The sequence below is a fragment of the Pseudophryne corroboree genome, chromosome 4 (assembly GCF_028390025.1).
Source record: "Pseudophryne corroboree isolate aPseCor3 chromosome 4, aPseCor3.hap2, whole genome shotgun sequence".
NCBI lineage: Eukaryota > Metazoa > Chordata > Amphibia > Anura > Myobatrachidae > Pseudophryne > Pseudophryne corroboree.
This window is the reverse complement of record NC_086447.1, coordinates 773,649,530-773,674,798: the sequence shown is the minus strand read 5'-3', so window position 1 is coordinate 773,674,798 and position 25,269 is coordinate 773,649,530.

Below are 25,269 nucleotides of genomic sequence, written 5' to 3'. Positions count from 1 at the left end.
ATTCCACAAAACTGTTGATGCTCCTGTTCAAAAATCATACTCCGAAATCAACTTCTGTCACCTTAGTGATACATTTTGGGATGGTACCTAAAGTTTAAAGCAGAAATTTGGGCACTTTTGAAATTTTAATTCTTGACCAAAATCGATGGGTCCGGGGCTTAGGGAATTTCTCATACGTCACAAAACGGTTGAAGCTCCTGTTCAAAAATCAAGTCCCGAAATCAACTTCTGTCACCTTAGTGATACATTTTGGGATGGTACCTAAAGTTTAAAGCAGAAACTGGGGCAGTTTTGACATTTTTATTTTTGACCAAAATCGTTGGGTCTGGGGCTTAGGGAATTTCTCATACGCCACAAAACGGTTGGAGCTCCTGTTCAAAAATCATGCTCCGAAATCAACTTCTGTCACCTTAGTGATACATTTTGGGATGGTACCTAAAGTTTAAAGCAGAAATTGCGGCACTTTTGAAATTTTCATTTTTGACCAGAATCGATGGGTCCGGGGCTTAGGGAATTTCTCATATCCCACAAAACTGTTGATGCTCCTGTTCAAAAATCATACTCCGAAATCAACTTCTGTCACCTTAGTGATACATTTTGGGATGGTACCTAAAGTTTAAAGCAGAAATTGGGGCACTTTTGAAATGTTCATTTCTGACCAAAATCGATGGGTCCGGGGCTTAGGGAACTTCTCATATGCCACAAAATGGTTGAAGCTCCTGTTCATAAATCATTCTCCGAAATCAACTTCTGTCACCTTAGTGATACATTTTGGGATGGTACCTAAAGTTTAAAGAAGAAATTGGGGCACTTTTGAAATTTTCATTTTTGACCAAAATCGATGGGTCTGGGGTTTAGGAAATTTCTCATACGCCACAAAATGGTTAAAGCTCCTGTTCAAAAATCATGCTCCGAAATCAATTTCTGTAACTTTAGTGATACATTTTGGGATGGTACCTAAAGTTTAAAGCAGAAATTAGGGCACTTTTGAAATTTTCATTTTTGACCAAAATTGATGGGTCCGGAGCTTAGGGAATTTTTCATATGCCACAAAATGGTTGAAGCTCCTTTTCAAAAATCATGCTCCGAAATCAACTTCTGTCACCTTAATGATACATTTTGGGAGGGTACCTAAATTTTAAAGCAGAAATTGGGGCACTTTTGAAATTTTCATTTTTGACCAAAACCGATGGGTTCGGGGCTTAGGGAATTTCTCATATGTCACAAAACGGTTGAAGCTCCTGTTCAAAAATCATGTCCCGAAATCAACTTCTGTCACTTTAGTGATACATTTTGGGATGGTACCTAAAGTTTAAAGCAGAAACTGGGGCACTTTTGAAATTTTCATTTTTGACCAGAATCGATGGGTCCGGGGCTTAGGGAATTTCTCATATTCCACAAAACTGTTGATGCTCCTGTTCAAAAATCATACTCCGAAATCAACTTCTGTCACCTTAGTGATACATTTTGGGATGGTACCTAAAGTTTAAAGCAGAAATTGGGACACTTTTGAAATTTTCATTTTTGACCAAACTCGATGGGTCCGGGGCTTAGGGAACTTCTCATATGCCACAAAATGGATGAAGCTCCTGTTCATAAATCATTCTCCAAAATCAACTTCTGTCACCTTAGTGATACATTTTGGGATGGTACCTAAAGTTTAAAGAAGAAATTGGGGCACTTTTGAAATTTTCATTTTTGACCAAAATCGTTGGGTCTGGGGCTTAGGGAATTTCTCATACGCCACAAAACGGTTGAAGCTCCTGTTCAAAAATCATGCTCCGAAATCAACTTCTGTCACCTTAGTGATACATTTTGGGATGGTACCTAAAGTTTAAAGCAGAAATTGGGGCACTTTTGAAATTTTCATTTTTGACCAGAATCGATGGGTCCGGGGCTTAGGGAATTTCTCATATCCCACAAAACTGTTGATGCTCCTGTTCAAAAATCATACTCCGAAATCAACTTCTGTCACCTTAGTGATACATTTTGGGATGGTACCTAAAGTTTAAAGCAGAAATTGGGGCACTTTTGAAATTTTAATTTTTGACCAAAATCGATGGGTCTGTGGCTTAGGGAATTTCTCATATGCCACAAAACGGTTGAAACTCCTGTTCAAAAATCATGCTCCGAAATCAACTTCTGTCACCTTAGTGATATATTTTGGGATGGTACCTAAATTTTAAAGCAGAAATTGGGGCACTTTTGAAATTTTCATTTTTGACCAAAACCGATGGGTTCGGGGCTTAGGGAATTTCTCATATGTCACAAAACGGTTGAAGCTCCTGTTCAAAAATCATGTCCCGAAATCAACTTCTGTCACCTTAGTGATACATTTTGGGATGGTACCTAAAGTTTAAAGCAGAAACTGGGGCACTTTTGAAATTTTCATTTTTGACCAGAATCGATGGGTCCGGGGCTTAGGGAATTTCTCATATTCCACAAAACTGTTGATGCTCCTGTTCAAAAATCATACTCCGAAATCAACTTCTGTCACCTTAGTGATACATTTTGGGATGGTACCTAAAGTTTAAAGCAGAAATTGGGGCACTTTTGAAATTTTCATTTTTGACCAGAATCGATGGGTCCGGGGCTTAGGGAATTTCTCATATCCCACAAAACTGTTGATGCTCCTGTTCAAAAATCATACTCCGAAATCAACTTCTGTCACCTTAGTGATACATTTTGGGATGGTACCTAAAGTTTAAAGCAGAAATTTGGGCACTTTTGAAATTTTCATTTTTGACCAAAATCGATGGGTCTGTGGCTTAGGGAATTTCTCATATGCCACAAAACGGTTGAAACTCCTGTTCAAAAATCATGCTCCGAAATCAACTTCTGTCACCTTAGTGATATATTTTGGGATGGTACCTAAAGTTTAAAGCAGAAATTGGGGCACTTTTGACATTTTCATTTTTGACCAAAATCAATGGGTCCAGGGCTTAGGGAATTTCTCATATGCCACAAAACGGTTGAAACTCCTGTTCAAAAATCATGCTCCGAAATCAACTTCTGTCACCTTAGTGATATATTTTGGGATGGTACCTAAAGTTTAAAGCAGAAATTGGGGCACTTTTGAAATTTTCATTTTTGACCAAAATCGTTGGGTCTGGGGCTTAGGGAATTTCTCATACGCCACAAAACGGTTGAAGCTCCTGTTCAAAAATCATGCTCCGAAATCAACTTCTGTCACCTTAGTGATACATTTTGGGATGGTACCTAAAGTTTAAAGCAGAAATTGGGGCACTTTTGAAATTTTCATTTTTGACCAGAATCGATGGGTCCGGGGCTTAGGGAATTTCTCATATCCCACAAAACTGTTGATGCTCCTGTTCAAAAATCATACTCCGAAATCAACTTCTGTCACCTTAGTGATACATTTTGGGATGGTACCTAAAGTTTAAAGCAGAAATTGGGGCACTTTTGAAATTTTCATTTTTGACCAAAATCGATGGGTCTGTGGCTTAGGGAATTTCTCATATGCCACAAAACGGTTGAAACTCCTGTTCAAAAATCATGCTCCGAAATCAACTTCTGTCACCTTAGTGATATATTTTGGGATGGTACCTAAATTTTAAAGCAGAAATTGGGGCACTTTTGAAATTTTCATTTTTGACCAAAACCGATGGGTTCGGGGCTTAGGGAATTTCTCATATGTCACAAAACGGTTGAAGCTCCTGTTCAAAAATCATGTCCCGAAATCAACTTCTGTCACCTTAGTGATACATTTTGGGATGGTACCTAAAGTTTAAAGCAGAAACTGGGGCACTTTTGAAATTTTCATTTTTGACCAGAATCGATGGGTCCGGGGCTTAGGGAATTTCTCATACTGTATTCCACAAAACTGTTGATGCTCCTGTTCAAAAATCATACTCCGAAATCAACTTCTGTCACCTTAGTGATACATTTTGGGATGGTACCTAAAGTTTAAAGCAGAAATTGGGGCACTTTTGAAATTTTCATTTTTGACCAAAATCGATGGGTCCGGGGCTTAGGGAACTTCTCATATGCCACAAAATAAATGAAGCTCCTGTTCATAAATCATTCTCCAAAATCAACTTCTGTCACCTTAGTGATACATTTTGGGATGGTACCTAAAGTTTAAAGAAGAAATTGGGGCACTTTTGAAATTTTCATTTTTGACCAAAATCGTTGGGTCTGGGACTAGGGAATTTCTCATACGCCACAAAACGGTTGAAGCTCCTGTTCAAAAATCATGCTCCGAAATCAACTTCTGTCACCTTAGTGATACATTTTGGGATGGTACCTAAAGTTTAAAGCAGAAATTGGGGCACTTTTGAAATTTTCATTTTTGACCAGAATCGATGGGTCCGGGGCTTAGGGAATTTCTCATATCCCACAAAACTGTTGATGCTCCTGTTCAAAAATCATACTCCGAAATCAACTTCTGTCACCTTAGTGATACATTTTGGGATGGTACCTAAAGTTTAAAGCAGAAATTGGGGCACTTTTGAAATGTTCATTTCTGACCAAAATCGATGGGTCCGGGGCTTAGGGAACTTCTCATATGCCACAAAATGGTTGAAGCTCCTGTTCATAAATCATTCTCCGAAATCAACTTCTGTCACCTTAGTGATACATTTTGGGATGGTACCTAAAGTTTAAAGAAGAAATTGGGGCACTTTTGAAATTTTCATTTTTGACCAAAATCGATGGGTCTGGGGTTTAGGAAATTTCTCATACGCCACAAAATGGTTAAAGCTCCTGTTCAAAAATCATGCTCCGAAATCAATTTCTGTAACCTTAGTGATACATTTTGGGATGGTACCTAAAGTTTAAAGCAGAAATTAGGGCACTTTTGAAATTTTCATTTTTGACCAAAATTGATGGGTCCGGAGCTTAGGGAATTTTTCATATGCCACAAAATGGTTGAAGCTCCTTTTCAAAAATCATGCTCCGAAATCAACTTCTGTCACCTTAATGATACATTTTGGGAGGGTACCTAAATTTTAAAGCAGAAATTGGGGCACTTTTGAAATTTTCATTTTTGACCAAAACCGATGGGTTCGGGGCTTAGGGAATTTCTCATATGTCACAAAACGGTTGAAGCTCCTGTTCAAAAATCATGTCCCGAAATCAACTTCTGTCACCTTAGTGATACATTTTGGGATGGTACCTAAAGTTTAAAGCAGAAACTGGGGCACTTTTGAAATTTTCATTTTTGACCAGAATCGATGGGTCCGGGGATTAGGGAATTTCTCATATTCCACAAAACTGTTGATGCTCCTGTTAAAAAATCATACTCCGAAATCAACTTCTGTCACCTTAGTGATACATTTTGGGATGGTACCTAAAGTTTAAAGCAGAAATTGGGGCACTTTTGAAATTATCATTTTTGACCAAAATCAATGGGTTTGGGGCTCAGGGAATTTCTCATACGCCACAAAATGGTTGAAGCTCATGTTCAAAAATTATGCTCCAAAATCAACTTCTGTCACCTTGTGATACACTTTGGGATGGTACCTAAAGTTTAAAGCAGAAATTGGGACACTTTTGAAATTTTCATTTTTGACCAAAATCAATGTGTCCAGGGCTTAGGCAATTTCTCATACGCCACAAAACGGTTGAAGCTCCTGTTCAGAAATCATGCTCCGAAATCAACTTCTGTTACCTTAGTGATACATTTTGGGAAGGTACCCAAGAATTAAAGCAGAAATTGGGGCACTTTTAAAATTTTCATTTTTAACCAAAATCGATGGGTCCTGGGCTTAGGAAATTACACATATGCCACAAAATGGTTTTAGCACCTATTCAAAAATCATGCTCCGAAATTAACTTCTGTCACCTTAGTGATACATTTTGGGATGGTACCTAAAGTTTAAAGCAGAAATTGGGGCACTTTGAAAATTTTCATTTTTGACCAAAATCAATGGGTCCGGGGCTTAGGAAATTTCTTATATTACAGAAAACAGTTGAAGCTCCTGTTCAAAGATCATGCTCCGAATCAACTTCTGTCACCTTAGTGATACATTTTGAGATGGTACATAAAGTTTAAAGCAGAAATTGGGGCACTTTTGAATTTTTTTTATTTTTGACCAAAATCGATGGGTCTGGGGCTTAGGGAATTTCTCATATGCCACAAAATGGTTGAAACTCCTGTTCAAAAATCATGCTCCGAAATCAACTTCTGTCACCTTAGTGATACATTTTGGGATGGTACCTAAAGTTTAAAGCAAAAATTGGGGCACTTTTGAAATTTTCATTTTTGACCAAAATCGATGGGTCCGTGGCTTAGGGAATTTCTCATATGCCACAAAACGGTTGAAACTCCTGTTCAAAAATCATGCTCCGAAATCAACTTCTGTCACCTTAGTGATACATTTTGGGATGGTACCTAAAGTTTAAAGCAGATATTGGGGCACTTTTGAAGTTTTCATTTTTGACCAAAATCAATGGGTCTGGGGCTCAGGGAATTTCTCATACGCCACAAAATGGTTGAAGCTCATGTTCAAAAATTATGCTCCGAAATCAACTTCTGTCACCTTGTGATACATTTTGGGATGGTAACTAAAGTTTAAAGCAGAAATTGGGGCACTTTTGAAATTTTCATTTTTGACCAAAATCGATAGGTCCGGGGCTTAGGAAATTTCTTATATTCCAGAAAACAGTTAAAGCTCCTGTTCAAAAATCATGCTCCGAAATCAACTTCTGTCACCTTGTGATACATTTTGGGATGGTACCTAAAGTTTAAAGCAAAAATTGGGGCACTTTTTACATTTTCATTTTTGACCAAAATCGATAGGTTTGGGGCTTAGGAAATTTCTTATACGCCAGAAAACAGTTGAAACTCCTGTTCAAAAATCATGCTCCGGATCAACTTCTGTCACCTTAGTGATACATTTTGGGATGGTATCTAAAGTTTAAAAGCAGAAATTGTGGCACTTTTGAAATTTTCATTTTTGACCAAAATCGATAGGTCCGGGTCTTAGGAAATTACTAATATGCCACAAAATGGTTGAAGCTCCTGTTCAAAAATTATGCTCCGAAATCAACTTCTGTCACATTAGTGATACATTTTGGGATGGTACCTAAAGTTTAAAGCAGAAATTGGGGCACTTTTGAAATTTTCATTTTTGACCAAAATCGATAGGTTCGGGGCTTAGGAAATTTCTTATATGCCAGAAAACAGTTGAAGCTCCTGTTCAAAAATCATGCTCCGAATCAACTTCTGTCACCTTAGTGATACATTTTGGGATGGTACCTAAAGTTTAAAGCAGAAATTGGGGCACTTTTGAATTTTTTTATTCTTGACCAAAATTGATGGGTCCGGGGCTTAGGAAATTTCTCATACGCCACAAAATGGTTGAAGCTCCTGTTCAGAAATCATGCTCCGAAATCAACTTCTGTTACCTTAGTGATACATTTTGGGATGGTACCCAAGAATTAAAGCAGAAATTGGGGCACTTTTGACATTTTCATTTTTGACCAAAATCAATGGGTCCAGGGCTTAGGGAATTTCTCATATGCCACAAAATGGTTGACGCTCCTGTTCAAAAATCATGCTCCGGATCAACTTCTGTCACCTTAGTGATACATTTTGGGATGGTACCTAAAGTTTAAAGCAGTAATTGGGGCACTTTTGAAATTTTCATTTTTGACCAAAATCAATGGGTCCGGGGCTTAGGGAATTTCTCATATGCCACAAAACGGTTGACGCTCCTTTTCAAAAATCATGCTCCGAAATCAACTTCTGTCACCTTAGTGATACATTTTGGGATGGTAACTAAAGTTTAAAGCAGAAATTGGGGCACTTTTGAAATTTTCATTTTTGACCAAAATCAATGGGTCTGGGGCTCAGGGAATTTCTCATACGCCACAAAATGGTTGAAGCTCATGTTCAAAAATTATGCTCCGAAATCAACTTCTGTCACCTTGTGATACATTTTGGGATGGTATCTAAAGTTTAAAAGCAGAAATTGTGGCACTTTTGAAATTTTCATTTTTGACCAAAATCGATAGGTCCGGGTCTTAGGAAATTACTAATATGCCACAAAATGGTTGAAGCTCCTGTTCAAAAATTATGCTCCGAAATCAACTTCTGTCACCTTGTGATACATTTTGGGATGGTATCTAAAGTTTAAAAGCAGAAATTGTGGCACTTTTGAAATTTTCATTTTTGACCAAAATCGATAGGTCCGGGTCTTAGGAAATTACTAATATGCCACAAAATGGTTGAAGCTCCTGTTCAAAAATTATGCTCCGAAATCAACTTCTGTCACATTAGTGATACATTTTGGGATGGTACCTAAAGTTTAAAGCAGAAATTGGGGCACTTTTGAAATTTTCATTTTTGACCAAAATCGATAGGTTCGGGGCTTAGGAAATTTCTTATATGCCAGAAAACAGTTGAAGCTCCTGTTCAAAAATCATGCTCCGAATCAACTTCTGTCACCTTAGTGATACATTTTGGGATGGTACCTAAAGTTTAAAGCAGAAATTGGGGCACTTTTGAATTTTTTTATTCTTGACCAAAATTGATGGGTCCGGGGCTTAGGAAATTTCTCATACGCCACAAAATGGTTGAAGCTCCTGTTCAGAAATCATGCTCCGAAATCAACTTCTGTTACCTTAGTGATACATTTTGGGATGGTACCCAAGAATTAAAGCAGAAATTGGGGCACTTTTAACATTTTCATTTTTGACCAAAATCAATGGGTCCAGGGCTTAGGGAATTTCTCATATGCCACAAAATGGTTGACGCTCCTGTTCAAAAATCATGCTCCGGATCAACTTCTGTCACCTTAGTGATACATTTTGGGATGGTACCTAAAGTTTAAAGCAGTAATTGGGGCACTTTTGAAATTTTCATTTTTGACCAAAATCAATGGGTCCGGGGCTTAGGGAATTTCTCATATGCCACAAAACGGTTGACGCTCCTTTTCAAAAATCATGCTCCGAAATCAACTTCTGTCACCTTAGTGATACATTTTGGGATGGTACCTAAAGTTTAAAGCAAAAATTGGGGCACTTTTGAAATTTTCATTTTTGACCAAAATTGATGGGTCCGTGGCTTAGGGAATTTCTCATATGCCACAAAACGGTTGAAACTCATGTTCAAAAATCATGCTCCGAAATCAACTTCTGTCACCTTAGTGATACATTTTGGGATGGTACCTAAAGTTTAAAGCAGAAATTGGGGCACTTTTGAAATTTTCATTTTTGACCAAAATCGATAGGTTCGGGGCTTAGGAAATTTCTTATATGCCAGAAAACAGTTGAAGCTCCTGTTCAAAAATCATGCTCCGAATCAACTTCTGTCACCTTAGTGATACATTTTGGGATGGTACCTAAAGTTTAAAGCAGAAATTGGGACACTTTTGAAATTTTCATTTTTGACCAAAATCAATGGGTCCAGGGCTTAGGCAATTTCTCATACGCCACAAAACGGTTGAAGCTCCTGTTCAGAAATCATGCTCCGAAATCAACTTCTGTTACCTTAGTGATACATTTTGGGATGGTACCCAAGAATTAAAGCAGAAATTGGGGCACTTTTAAAATTTTCATTTTTGACCAAAATCGATGGGTCCTGGGCTTAGGAAATTACTCATATGCCACAAAATGGTTTTAGCACCTATTCAAAAATCATGCTCCGAAATTAACTTCTGTCACCTTAGTGATACATTTTGGGATGGTACCTAAAGTTTAAAGCAGAAATTGGGGCACTTTGAAAATTTTCATTTTTGACCAAAATCAATGGGTCCGGGGCTTAGGAAATTTCTTATTTTCCAGAAAACAGTTGAAGCTCCTGTTCAAAGATCATGCTCCGAATCAACTTCTGTCACCTTAGTGATACATTTTGAGATGGTACCTAAAGTTTAAAGCAGAAATTGGGGCACTTTTGAATTTTTTTTATTTTTGACCAAAATTGATGGGTCCGGGGCTTAGGAAATTTCTCATACGCCACAAAATGGTTGAAGCTCCTGTTCAAAGATCATGCTCCGAAATCAACTTCTGTCACCTTAGTGATACATTTTGGGATTGTACCTACAGTTTAAATCAGAACTTGGGGCACTTTGAAATTTTAATTTTTGACCAATATCAATGGGTCCGGGGCTTAGGGATGTTAATCATATGCCACAAAATGGTTGAAGCTCCTGTTCAAAAATCATGCTCCGAAATCAACTTCTGTCACCGTATTGATACATTTTGGGATGGTACCTAATGTTTAATGCAAAAATTGGGGCACTTTTGAAATTTTCATTTTTGACCAAAATTGTTGAAAACCGGGACTTAGGGAATTTCTCATACACCACAAAATGGTTGAAGCTCCTGTTCCAAAATCATGCTAAAAAATCAACTTCTGTCACCTTAGTGATACATTTTGGGATGGTACCTAAAGTTTAAAGCAAAAATTGGGGCACTTTGAAAATTTTCATTTTTGACCAAAATCAATGGGTCCGGGGCTTAGGAAATTTCTTATATTCCAGAAAACAGTTGAAGCTCCTGTTCAAAGATCATGCTCCGAATCAACTTCTGTCACCGTAGTGATACATTTTGAGATGGTACCTAAAGTTTAAAGCAGAAATTGGGGCACTTTTGAATTTTTTTTATTTTTGACCAAAATTGATGGGTCCGGGGCTTAGGAATTTTCTCATATGCCACAAAATGGTTGAAGCTCCTGTTCAAAAATCATGCTCCGAAATCAACTTCTGTCACCGTAGTGATACATTTTGGGATGGTACCTAATGTTTAATGCAAAAATTGGGGCACTTTTGAAATTTTCATTTTTGACCAAAATTGTTGAAAACCGGGACTTAGGGAATTTCTCATACACCACAAAATGGTTGAAGCTCCTGTTCCAAAATCATGCTAAAAAATCAACTTCTGTCACCTTAGTGATACATATTGGGATGGTACCTAAAGTTTAAAGCAAAAATTGGGGCACTTTTGAAATTTTCATTTTTAACCAAAATCGATGGGTCCGGGGCTTAGGGAATTTCTTATATGCCACAAAATGGTTGATACTCCTGTTCAAAAATCATGCTACGAAATCAACTTCTGTCACCTTAGTGATACATTTTGGGATGGTACCTAAAGTTTAAAGCAGAAATTTGGGCACTTTTTAAATTTTCATTTTTGACCAAAATCGATAGGTTCGGGGCTTAGGAAATTTCTTATACGCCAGAAAACAGTTGAAGCTCCTGTTCCAAAATCATGCTAAAAAATCAACTTCTGTCACCTTAGTGATACATTTTGGGATGGTACCTAAAGTTTAAAGCAAAAATTGGGGCACTATTGAAATTTAAATTTTTGACCAAAATCGAATTTCTCATATGCCACAAAATGGTTGAAACTCCTGTTCAAAAATCATGCTCCGAAATCAACTTCTGTCACCTTAGTGATACATTTTGGGATGGTACCTAAAGTTTAAAGCAAAAATTGGGGCACTTTTGAAATTTTCATTTTTGACCAAAATCGATGGGTCCGTGGCTTAGGGAATTTCTCATATGCCACAAAACGGTTGAAACTCCTGTTCAAAAATCATGCTCCGAAATCAACTTCTGTCACCTTAGTGATACATTTTGGGATGGTACCTAAAGTTTAAAGCAGATATTGGGGCACTTTTGAAGTTTTCATTTTTGACCAAAATCAATGGGTCTGGGGCTCAGGGAATTTCTCATACGCCACAAAATGGTTGAAGCTCATGTTCAAAAATTATGCTCCGAAATCAACTTCTGTCACCTTGTGATACATTTTGGGATGGTAACTAAAGTTTAAAGCAGAAATTGGGGCACTTTTGAAATTTTCATTTTTGACCAAAATCGATAGGTCCAGGGCTTAGGAAATTTCTTATATTCCAGAAAACAGTTAAAGCTCCTGTTCAAAAATCATGCTCCGAAATCAACTTCTGTCACCTTGTGATACATTTTGGGATGGTACCTAAAGTTTAAAGCAAAAATTGGGGCACTTTTTACATTTTCATTTTTGACCAAAATCGATAGGTTTGGGGCTTAGGAAATTTCTTATACGCCAGAAAACAGTTGAAACTCTTGTTCAAAAATCATGCTCCGGATCAACTTCTGTCACCTTAGTGATACATTTTGGGATGGTACCTAAAGTTTAAAGCAGTAATTGGGGCACTTTTGAAATTTTCATTTTTGACCAAAATCAATGGGTCCGGGGCTTAGGGAATTTCTCATATGCCACAAAACGGTTGACGCTCCTTTTCAAAAATCATGCTCCGAAATCAACTTCTGTCACCTTAGTGATACATTTTGGGATGGTAACTAAAGTTTAAAGCAGAAATTGGGGCACTTTTGAAATTTTCATTTTTGACCAAAATCGATAGGTCCGGGGCTTAGGAAATTTCTTATATTCCAGAAAACAGTTAAAGCTCCTGTTCAAAAATCATGCTCCGAAATCAACTTCTGTCACCTTAGTGATACATTTTGGGATGGTACCTAAAGTTTAAAGCAGAAATTGGGGCACTTTGAAAATTTTCATTTTTGACCAAAATCAATGGGTCTGGGGCTCAGGGAATTTCTCATACGCCACAAAATGGTTGAAGCTCATGTTCAAAAATTATGCTCCGAAATCAACTTCTTTCACCTTGTGATACATTTTGGGATGGTATCTAAAGTTTAAAAGCAGAAATTGTGGCACTTTTGAAATTTTCATTTTTGACCAAAATCGATAGGTCCGGGTCTTAGGAAATTACTAATATGCCACAAAATGGTTGAAGCTCCTGTTTAAAAATTATGCTCCGAAATCAACTTCTGTCACCTTAGTGATACATTTTGGGATGGTACCTAAAGTTTAAAGCAGAAATTGGGGCACTTTTGACATTTTCATTTTTGACCAAAATCAATGGGTCTGGGGCTTAGGAAATTTCTTATATGCCAGAAAACAGTTGAAGCTACTGTTCAAAAATCATGCTCCGAATCAACTTCTGTCACCTTAGTGATACATTTTGGGATGGTACCTAAAGTTTAAAGCAGAAATTGGGGCACTTTTGAATTTTTTTATTCTTGACCAAAATTGATGGGTCCGGGGCTTAGTAAATTTCACATACGCCACAAAATGGTTGAAGCTCCTGTTCAGAAATCATGCTCCGAAATCAACTTCTGTTACCTTAGTGATACATTTTGGGATGGTACCCAAGAATTAAAGCAGAAATTGGGGCACTTTTAAAATTTTCATTTTTGACCAAAATCGATGGGTCCTGGGCTTAGGAAAATACTCATATGCCACAAAATGGTATAAGCACCTGTCCAAAAATCATGCTCCGAAATCAACTTCTGTAACCTTAGTGATACATTTTGGGATGGTACCTAAAGTTTAAAGCAGAAATTGGGGCACTTTTGAAGTTTTAATTTTTGACCAATATCAATGGGTCCGGGGCTTAGGGATGTTAATCATATGCCTCAAAATGGTTGAAGCTCCTGTTCAAAAATCATGCTCCGAAATCAACTTCTGTCACCTTAGTGATACATTTTGGGATGGTACCTAAAGTTTAAAGCAAAAATTGGGGCACTTTTGAAATTTTTATTTTTGACCAAAATTGTTGGAACCGGGACTTAGGGAATTTCTCATACACCACAAAATGGTTGAAGCTCCTGTTCCAAAATCATGCTCCAAAATCAACTTCTGTCACCTTGTGATACACTTTGGGATGGTACCTAAAGTTTAAAGCAGAAATTGGGACACTTTTGAAATTTTCATTTTTGACCAAAATCAATGGGTCCAGGGCTTAGGCAATTTCTCATACGCCACAAAACGGTTGAAGCTCCTGTTCAGAAATCATGCTCCGAAATCAACTTCTGTTACCTTAGTGATACATTTTGGGATGGTACCCAAGAATTAAAGCAGAAATTGGGGCACTTTTAAAATTTTCATTTTTGACCAAAATCGATGGGTCCTGGGCTTAGGAAATTACTCATATGCCACAAAATGGTTTAAGCACCTATTCAAAAATCATACTCCGAAATTAACTTCTGTCACCTTAGTGATACATTTTGGGATGGTACCTTAAGTTTAAAGCAGAAATTGGGGCACTTTTAAAATTTTCATTTTTGACCAAAATCAAAGGGTCCGGGGCTTAGGAAATTTCTTATATGCCAGAAAACAGTTGAAGCTCCTGTTCAAAGATCATGCTCCGAATCAACTTCTGTCACCTTAGTGATACATTTTGAGATGGTACCTAAAGTTTAAAGCAGAAATTGGGGCACTTTTGAATTTTTTTTATTTTTGACCAAAATTGATGGGGCCGGGGCTTAGGAAATTTCTCATACGCCACAAAACGGTTGAAGCTCCTGTTCAAAGATCATGATCCGAAATCAACTTCTGTCACCTTAGTGATACATTTTGGGATTGTACCTAAAGTTTAAATCAGAACTTGGGGCACTTTGAAATTTTAATTTTTGACCAATATCAATGGGTCCGGGGCTTAGGGATGTTAATCATATGCCACAAAATGGTTGAAGCTCCTGTTAAAAAATCATGCTCCGAAATCAACTTCTGTCACCTTAGTGATACATTTTGGGATGGTACCTAAATTTTAATGCAAAAATTGGGGCACTTTTGAAATTTTCATTTTTGACCAAAATTGTTGAAAACCGGGACTTAGGGAATTTCTCATACACCACAAAATGGTTGAAGCTCCTGTTCCAAAATCATGCTAAAAAATCAACTTCTGTCACCTTAGTGATACATTTTGGGATGGTACCTAAAGTTTAAAGCAAAAATTGGGGCACTTTTGAAATTTTCATTTTTGACCAAAATCGATGGGTCCGGGGCTTAGGGAATTTCTTATATGCCACAAAATGGTTGATACTCCTGTTCAAAAATCATGCTCCGAAATCAACTTCTGTCACCTTAGTGATACATTTTGGGATGGTACCTAAAGTTTAAAGCAAAAATTGGGGCACTTTTGACATTTTCATTTTTGACCAAAATCAATGGGTCCAGGGCTTAGGGAATTTCTCATATGCCACAAAATGGTTGAAACTCCTGTTCAAAAATTATGCTCCGAAATCAACTTCTGTCACCTTAGTGCAGGCCTGGCCAACCTGTGGCTCTCCAGATGTTGTGAAACTACACACCCCAGCATGCCCTGCCACAGTTTTAGCATTCCCTAATAGCAAAACTGTGGCAAAGCATGATGGGACTTGTAGTTTTACAACAGCTGGAGAGCCACAGGTTGGCCAGGCCTGCCTTAGTGATACATTTTGGGATGGTACCTAAAGTTTAAAGCAAAAATTGGGGCACTTTTGAAATTTTCATTTTTGACCAAAATCAATGGGTCTGGGGCTCAGGGAATTTCTCATACGCCACAAAATGGTTGAAGCTCATGTTCAAAAATTATGCTCCGAAATCAACTTCTGTCACCTTGTGATACATTTTGGGATGGTACCTAAAGTTTAAAGCAGAAATTGGGGCACTTTTTACATTTTCATTTTTGACCAAAATCGATAGGTTTGGGGCTTAGGAAATTTCTTATACGCCACAAAACAGTTGAAGCTCCTGTTCAAAAATCATGCTCCGAATCAACTTCTGTCACCTTAGTAAAACATTTTGGGATGGTACCTAAAGTTTAAAGCAGAAATTGGGGCACTTTTGAAATTTTCATTTTTGACCAAAATCAATGGGTCCGGGGCTTAGGGAATTTCTCATATGCCACAAAACGGTTGACGCTAAATTTCAAAAATCATGCTCCGAAATCAACTTCTGTCACCTTAGTGATACATTTTGGGATGGTAACTAAAGTTTAAAGCAGAAATTGGGGCACTTTTGAAATTTTCATTTTTTACCAAAATCGATAGGTCCGGGGCTTAGGAAATTTCTTATATGCCAGAAAACAGTTAAAGCTCCTGTTCAAAAATCATGCTCCGAAATCAACTTTTGTCACCTTAGTGATACATTTTAGGTTGGTATCTAAAGTTTAAAGCAAAAATTGGGGCACTTTTGAAGTTTTCATTTTTGACCAAAATCAATGGGTCCAGGGCTTAGGCAATTTCTCATACGCCACAAAACGGTTGAAGCTCCTGTTCAGAAATCATGCTCCGAAATCAACTTCTGCTACCTTAGTGATACATTTTGGGATGGTACCCAAGAATTAAAGCAGAAATTGGGGCACTTTTAAAATTTTCATTTTTGACCAAAATCGATGGGTCCTGGGCTTAGGAAATTACTCATATGCCACAAAATGGTTTAAGCACCTATTCAAAAATCATGCTCCGAAATTAACTTCTGTCACCTTAGTGATACATTTTGGGATGGTACCTAAAGTTTAAAGCAGAAATTGGGGCACTTTTAAAATTTTCATTTTTGACCAAAATCAAAGGGTCCGGGGCTTAGGAAATTTCTTATATGCCAGAAAACAGTTGAAGCTCCTGTTCAAAGATCATGCTCCGAATCAACTTCTGTCACCTTAGTGATACATTTTGAGATGGTACCTAAAGTTTAAAGCAGAAATTGGGGCACGTTTGAATTTTTTTTATTTTTGACCAAAATTGATGGGGCCGGGGCTTAGGAAATTTCTCATACGCCACAAAACGGTTGAAGCTCCTGTTCAAAGATCATGATCCGAAATCAACTTCTGTCACCTTAGTGATACATTTTGGGATTGTACCTAAAGTTTAAATCAGAACTTGGGGCACTTTGAAATTTTAATTTTTGACCAATATCAATGGGTCCAGGGCTTAGGGATGTTAATCATATGCCACAAAATGGTTGAAGCTCCTGTTCAAAAATCATGCTCCGAAATCAACTTCTGTCACCTTAGTGATACATTTTGGGATGGTACCTAAATTTTAATGCAAAAATTGGGGCACTTTTGAAATTTTCATTTTTGACCAAAATTGTTGAAAACCGGGACTTAGGGAATTTCTCATACACCACAAAATGGTTGAAGCTCCTGTTCCAAAATCATGCTAAAAAATCAACTTCTGTCACCTTAGTGATACATTTTGGGATGGTACCTAAAGTTTAAAGCAAAAATTGGGGCACTTTTGAAATTTTCATTTTTGACCAAAATCGATGGGTCCGGGGCTTAGGGAATTTCTTATATGCCACAAAATTGTTGATACTCCTGTTCAAAAATCATGCTCCGAAATCAACTTCTGTCACCTTAGTGATACATTTTGGGATGGTACTTAAAGTTTAAAGCAAAAATTGGGGCACTTTTGACATTTTCATTTTTGACCAAAATCAATGGGTCCAGGGCTTAGGGAATTTCTCATATGCCACAAAATGGTTGAAACTCCTGTTCAAAAATTATGCTCCGAAATCAACTTCTGTCACCTTAGTGATACATTTTGGGATGGTACCTAAAGTTTAAAGCAAAAATTGGGGCACTTTTGAAATTTTCATTTTTGACCAAAATCAATGGGTCTGGGGCTCAGGGAATTTCTCATACGCCACAAAATGGTTGAAGCTCATGTTCAAAAATTATGCTCCGAAATCAACTTCTGTCACCTTGTGATACATTTTGGGATGGTACCTAAAGTTTAAAGCAGAAATTGGGGCACTTTTTACATTTTCATTTTTGACCAAAATCGATAGGTTTGGGGCTTAGGAAATTTCTTATACGCCAGAAAACAGTTGAAGCTCCTGTTCAAAAATCATTCTCCGAATCAACTTCTGTCACCTTAGTGATACATTTTGGGATGGTACCTAAAGTTTAAAGCAGTAATTGGGGCACTTTTGAAATTTTCATTTTTGACCAAAATCAATGGGTCCGGGGCTTAGGGAATTTCTCATATGCCACAAAACGGTTGACGCTCCTTTTCAAAAATCATGCTCCGAAATCAACTTCTGTCACCTTAGTGATACATTTTGGGATGGTAACTAAAGTTTAAAGCAGAAATTGGGGCACTTTTGAAATTTTAATTTTTGACCAAAATCGATAGGTCCGGGGCTTAGGAAATTTCTTATATGCCAGAAAATGGTTGAAGCTCCTGTTCAAAAATTATGCTCCGAAATCAACTTCTGTCACATTAGTGATACATTTTGGGATGGTACCTAAAGTTTAAAGCAGAAATTGGGGCACTTTTGACATTTTCATTTTTGACCAAAATCAATGGGTCTGGGGCTTAGGAAATTTCTTATATGCCAGAAAACAGTTGAAGCTCCTGTTCAAAAATCATGCTCCGAATCAACTTCTGTCACCTTAGTGATACATTTTGGGATGGTACCTAAAGTTTAAAGCAGAAATTGGGGCACTTTTGAATTTTTTTATTCTTGACCAAAATTGATGGGTCCGGGGCTTAGGAAATTTCACATACGCCACAAAATGGTTGAAGCTCCTGTTCAGAAATCATGCTCCGAAATCAACTTCTGTTACCTTAGTGATACATTTTGGGATGGTACCCAAGAATTAAAGCAGAAATTGGGGCACTTTTAAAATTTTCATTTTTGACCAAAATCGATGGGTCCTGGGCTTAGGAAATTACTCATATGCCACAAAATGGTATAAGCACCTGTCCAAAAATCATGCTCCGAAATCAACTTCTGTAACCTTAGTGATACATTTTGGGATGGTACCTAAAGTTTAAAGCAAAAATTGGGGCACTTTTGAAATTTTTATTTTTGACCAAAATTGTTGGAACCGGGACTTAGGGAATTTCTCATACACCACAAAATGGTTGAAGCTCCTGTTCCAAAATCATGCTCCAAAATCAACTTCTGTCACCTTAGTGATACATTTTAGGATGGTACCTAAAGTTTAAAGCAAAAATTGGGGCACTTTTGACATTTTCATTTTTGACCAAAATCGATGGGTCCGCGGCTTAGGAAATTTCTCATATGCCACAAAACGGTTGAAGCTCCTGTTCAAAAATCATGCTCCAAAATCAACTTCTGTCACCTTGTGATACACTTTGGGATGGTACCTAAAGTTTAAAGCAGAAATTGGGACACTTTTGAAATTTTCATTTTTGACCAAAATCAATGGGTCCAGGGCTTAGGGAATTTCTCATATGCCACAAAATGGTTGAAACTCCTGTTCAAAAATTATGCTCCGAAATCAACTTCTGTCACCTTAGTGCAGGCCTGGCCAACCTGTGGCTCTCCAGATGTTGTGAAACTACACACCCCAGCATGCCCTGCCACAGTTTTAGCATTCCCTAATAGCAAAACTGTGGCAAAGCATGATGGGACTTGTAGTTTTACAACAGCTGGAGAGCCACAGGTTGGCCAGGCCTGCCTTAGTGATACATTTTGGGATGGTACCTAAAGTTTAAAGCAAAAATTGGGGCACTTTTGAAATTTTCATTTTTGACCAAAATCAATGGGTCTGGGGCTCAGGGAATTTCTCATACGCCACAAAATGGTTGAAGCTCATGTTCAAAAATTATGCTCCGAAATCAACTTCTGTCACCTTGTGATACATTTTGGGATGGTACCTAAAGTTTAAAGCAGAAATTGGGGCACTTTTTACATTTTCATTTTTGACCAAAATCGATAGGTTTGGGGCTTAGGAAATTTCTTATACGCCAGAAAACAGTTGAAGCTCCTGTTCAAAAATCATGCTCCGAATCAACTTCTGTCACCTTAGTAAAACATTTTGGGATGGTACCTAAAGTTTAAAGCAGTAATTGGGGCACTTTTGAAATTTTCATTTTTGACCAAAATCAATGGGTCCGGGGCTTAGGGAATTTCTCATATGCCACAAAACGGTTGACGCTCCTTTTCAAAAATCATGCTCCGAAATCAACTTCTGTCACCTTAGTGATACATTTTGGGATGGTAACTAAAGTTTAAAGCAGAAATTGGGGCACTTTTGAAATTTTCATTTTTTACCAAAATCGATAGGTCCGGGGCTTAGGAAATTTCTTATATGCCAGAAAACAGTTAAAGCTCCTGTTCAAAAATCATGCTCCGAAATCAACTTCTGTCACCTTAGTGATACATTTTAGGTTAGTATCTAAAGTTTAAAGCAAAAATTGGGGCACTTTTGAAGTTTTCATTTTTGACCAAAATCAATGGGTCCAGGGCTTAGGCAATTTCTCATACGCCACAAAACGGTTGAAGCTCCTGTTCAGAAATCATGCTCCGAAATCAACTTCTGTTACCTTAGTGATACATTTTGGGATGGTACCCAAGAATTAAAGCAGAAATTGGGGCACTTTTAAAATTTTCATTTTTGACCAAAATCGATGGGTCCTGGGCTTAGGAAATTACTCATATGCCACAAAATGGTTTAAGCACCTATTCAAAAATCATGCTCCGAAATTAACTTCTGTCACCTTAGTGATACATTTTGGGATGGTACCTAAAGTTTAAAGCAGAAATTGGGGCACTTTTAAAATTTTCATTTTTGACCAAAATCAAAGGGTCCGGGGCTTAGGAAATTTCTTATATGCCAGAAAACAGTTGAAGCTCCTGTTCAAAGATCATGCTCCGAATCAACTTCTGTCACCTTAGTGATACATTTTGAGATGGTACCTAAAGTTTAAAGCAGAAATTGGGGCACTTTTGATTTTTTTTTATTTTTGACCAAAATTGATGGGGCCGGGGCTTAGGAAATTTCTCATACACCACAAAATGGTTGAAGCTCCTGTTCAAAGATCATGATCCGAAATCAACTTCTGTCACCTTAGTGATACATTTTGGGATTGTACCTAAAGTTTAAATCAGAACTTGGGGCACTTTGAAATTTTAATTTTTGACCAATATCAATGGGTCCGGGGCTTAGGGATGTTAATCATATGCCACAAAATGGTTGAAGCTCCTGTTCAAAAATCATGCTCCGAAATCAACTTCTGTCACCTTAGTGATACATTTTGGGATGGTACCTAAATTTTAATGCAAAAATTGGGGCACTTTTGAAATTTTCATTTTTGACCAAAATTGTTGAAAACCGGGACTTAGGGAATTTCTCATACACCACAAAATGGTTGAAGCTCCTGTTCCAAAATCATGCTAAAAAATCAACTTCTGTCACCTTAGTGATACATTTTGGGATGGTACCTAAAGTTTAAAGCAAAAATTGGGGCACTTTTGAAATTTTCATTTTTGACCAAAATCGATGGGTCCGGGGCTTAGGGAATTTCTTATATGCCACAAAATTGTTGATACTCCTGTTCAAAAATCATGCTCCGAAATCAACTTCTGTCACCTTAGTGATACATTTTGGGATGGTACTTAAAGTTTAAAGCAAAAATTGGGGCACTTTTGACATTTTCATTTTTGACCAAAATCAATGGGTCCAGGGCTTAGGGAATTTCTCATATGCCACAAAATGGTTGAAACTCCTGTTCAAAAATTATGCTCCGAAATCAACTTCTGTCACCTTAGTGATACATTTTGGGATGGTACCTAAAGTTTAAAGCAAAAATTGGGGCACTTTTGAAATTTTCATTTTTGACCAAAATCAATGGGTCTGGGGCTCAGGGAATTTCTCATACGCCACAAAATGGTTGAAGCTCCTGTTCAAAAATTATGCTCCGAAATCAACTTCTGTCACCTTGTGATACATTTTGGGATGGTACCTAAAGTATAAAGCAGAAATTGGGGCACTTTTTACATTTTCATTTTTGACCAAAATCGATAGGTTTGGGGCTTAGGAAATTTCTTATACGCCAGAAAACAGTTGAAGCTCCTGTTCAAAAATCATGCTCCGAATCAACTTCTGTCACCTTAGTGATACATTTTGGGATGGTACCTAAAGTTTAAAGCAGTAATTGGGGCACTTTTGAAATTTTCATTTTTGACCAAAATCAATGGGTCCGGGGCTTAGGGAATTTCTCATATGCCACAAAACGGTTGACGCTCCTTTTCAAAAATCATGCTCCGAAATCAACTTCTGTCACCTTAGTGATACATTTTGGGATGGTAACTAAAGTTTAAAGCAGAAATTGGGGCACTTTTGAAATTTTCATTTTTGACCAAAATCGATAGGTCCGGGTCTTAGGAAATTACTAATATGCCACAAAATGGTTGAAGCTCCTGTTCAAAAATTATGCTCCGAAATCAACTTCTGTCACATTAGTGATACATTTTGGGATGGTACCTTAAGTTTAAAGCAGAAATTGGGGCACTTTTGACATTTTCATTTTTGACCAAAATCAATGGGTCCGGGTCTTAGGGAATTTCTCATATGCCACAAAATGGTTGACGCTCCTGTTCAAAAATCATGCTCCGAAATCAACTTCTGTCACCTTAGTGATACATTTTGGGATGGTACCTAAAGTTTAAAGCAGAAATTGGGGCACTTTTGAAATTTTCATTTTTGACCAAAATCGATAGGTTCGGGGCTTAGGAAATTTCTTATATGCCAGAAAACAGTTGAAGCTCCTGTTCAAAAATCATGCTCCGAATCAACTTCTGTCACCTTAGTGATACATTTTGGGATGGTACCTAAAGTTTAAAGCAGAAATTGGGGCACTTTTGAATTTTTTTATTTTTGACCAAAATTGATGGGTCCGGGGCTTAGGAAATTTCTCATACGCCACAAAATGGTAGAAGCTCCTGTTCAGAAATCATGCTCTGAAATCAACTTCTGTTACCTTAGTGATACATTTTGGGATGGTACCCAAGAATTAAAGCAGAAACTGGGGCACTTTTAAAATTTTCATTTTTGACCAAAATCGATGGGTCCTGGGCTTAGGAAATTACTCATATGCCACAAAATGGTTTAAGCACCTGTCCAAAAATCATGCTCCGAAATCAACTTCTGTAACCTTAGTGATACATTTTGGGATGGTACCTAAAGTTTAAAGCAGAAATTGGGGCACTTTTGAAGTTTTAATTTTTGACCAATATCAATGGGTCCGGGGCTTAGGGATGTTAATCATATGCCTCAAAATGGTTGAAGCTCCTGTTCAAAAATCATGCTCCGAAATCAACTTCTGTCACCTTAGTGATACATTTTGGGATGGTACCTAAAGTTTAAAGCAAAAATTGGGGCACTTTTGAAATTTTTATTTTTGACCAAAATTGTTGGAACCGGGACTTAGGGAATTTCTCATACACCACAAAATGGTTGAAGCTCCTGTTCCAAAATCATGCTCCAAAATCAACTTCTGTCACCTTAGTGATACATTTTGGGATGGTACCTAAAGTTTAAAGCAAAAATTGGGGCACTTTTGACATTTTCATTTTTGACCAAAATCGATGGGTCCGCGGCTTAGGAAATTTCTCATACGCCACAAAACGGTTGAAGCTCCTGTTCAAAAATCATGCTCCAAAATCAACTTCTGTCACCTTAGTGATACAGTTTGGGATGGTACCTAAAGTTTAAAGCAAAAATTGGGGCACTTTTGAAATTTTAATTTTTGACCAAAATCGTTTGGTCTGGGGCTTAGGGAATTTCTCATATGCCACAAAACGGTTGAAACTCCTGTTCAAAAATCATGCTCCGAAATCAACTTCTGTCACCTTAGTGAAACATTTTGGGATGGTACCTAAAGTTTAAAGCAGATATTGGGGCACTTTTGAAGTTTTCATTTTTGACCAAAATCAATGGGTCTGGGGCTCAGGGAATTTCTCATACGCCACAAAATGGTTGAAGCTCATGTTCAAAAATTATGCTCCGAAATCAACTTCTGTCACCTTGTGATACATTTTGGGATGGTAACTAAAGTTTAAAGCAGAAATTGGGGCACTTTTGAAATTTTCATTTTTGACCAAAATCGATAGGTCCGGGGCTTAGGAAATTTCTTATATTCCAGAAAACAGTTAAAGCTCCTGTTCAAAAATCATGCTCCGAAATCAACTTCTGTCACCTTGTGATACATTTTGGGATGGTACCTAAAGTTTAAAGCAAAAATTGGGGCACTTTTTACATTTTCATTTTTGACCAAAATCGATAGGTTTGGGGCTTAGGAAATTTCTTATACGCCAGAAAACAGTTGAAACTCCTGTTCAAAAATCATGCTCCGGATCAACTTCTGTCACCTTAGTGATACATTTTGGGATGGTACCTAAAGTTTAAAGCAGTAATTGGGGCACTTTTGAAATTTTCATTTTTGACCAAAATCGATAGGTCCGGGGCTTAGGAAATTTCTTATATTCCAGAAAACAGTTAAAGCTCCTGTTCAAAAATCATGCTCCGAAATCAACTTCTGTCACCTTAGTGATACATTTTAGGATGGTACCTAAAGTTTAAAGCAGAAATTACGGCACTTTTGAAGTTTTCATTTTTGACCAAAATCAATGGGTCTGGGGCTCAGGGAATTTCTCATACGCCACAAAATGGTTGAAGCTCATGTTCAAAAATTATGCTCCGAAATCAACTTCTGTCACCTTGTGATACATTTTGGGATGGTATCTAAAGTTTAAAAGCAGAAATTGTGGCACTTTTGAAATTTTCATTTTTGACCAAAATCGATAGGTCCGGGTCTTAGGAAATTACTAATATGCCACAAAATGGTTGAAGCTCCTGTTTAAAAATTATGCTCCGAAATCAACTTCTGTCACCTTAGTGATACATTTTGGGATGGTACCTAAAGTTTAAAGCAGAAATTGGGGCACTTTTGACATTTTCATTTTTGACCAAAATCAATGGGTCTGGGGCTTAGGAAATTTCTTATATGCCAGAAAACAGTTGAAGCTCCTGTTCAAAAATCATGCTCCGAATCAACTTCTGTCACCTTAGTGATACATTTTGGGATGGTACCTTAAGTTTAAAGCAGAAATTGGGGCACTTTTGAATTTTTTTATTCTTGACCAAAATTGATGGGTCCGGGGCTTAGGAAATTTCACATACGCCACAAAATGGTTGAAGCTCCTGTTCAGAAATCATGCTCCGAAATCAACTTCTGTTACCTTAGTGATACATTTTGGGATGGTACCCAAGAATTAAAGCAGAAATTGGGGCACTTTTAAAATTTTCATTTTTGACCAAAATCGATGGGTCCTGGGCTTAGGAAAATACTCATATGCCACAAAATGGTATAAGCACCTGTCCAAAAATCATGCTCCGAAATCAACTTCTGTAACCTTAGTGATACATTTTGGGATGGTACCTAAAGTTTAAAGCAGAAATTGGGGCACTTTTGAAGTTTTAATTTTTGACCAATATCAATGGGTCCGGGGCTTAGGGATGTTAATCATATGCCTCAAAATGGTTGAAGCTCCTGTTCAAAAATCATGCTCCGAAATCAACTTCTGTCACCTTAGTGATACATTTTGGGATGGTACCTAAAGTTTAAAGCAAAAATTGGGGCACTTTTGAAATTTTTATTTTTGACCAAAATTGTTGGAACCGGGACTTAGGGAATTTCTCATACACCACAAAATGGTTGAAGCTCCTGTTCCAAAATCATGCTCCAAAATCAACTTCTGTCACCTTAGTGATACATTTTA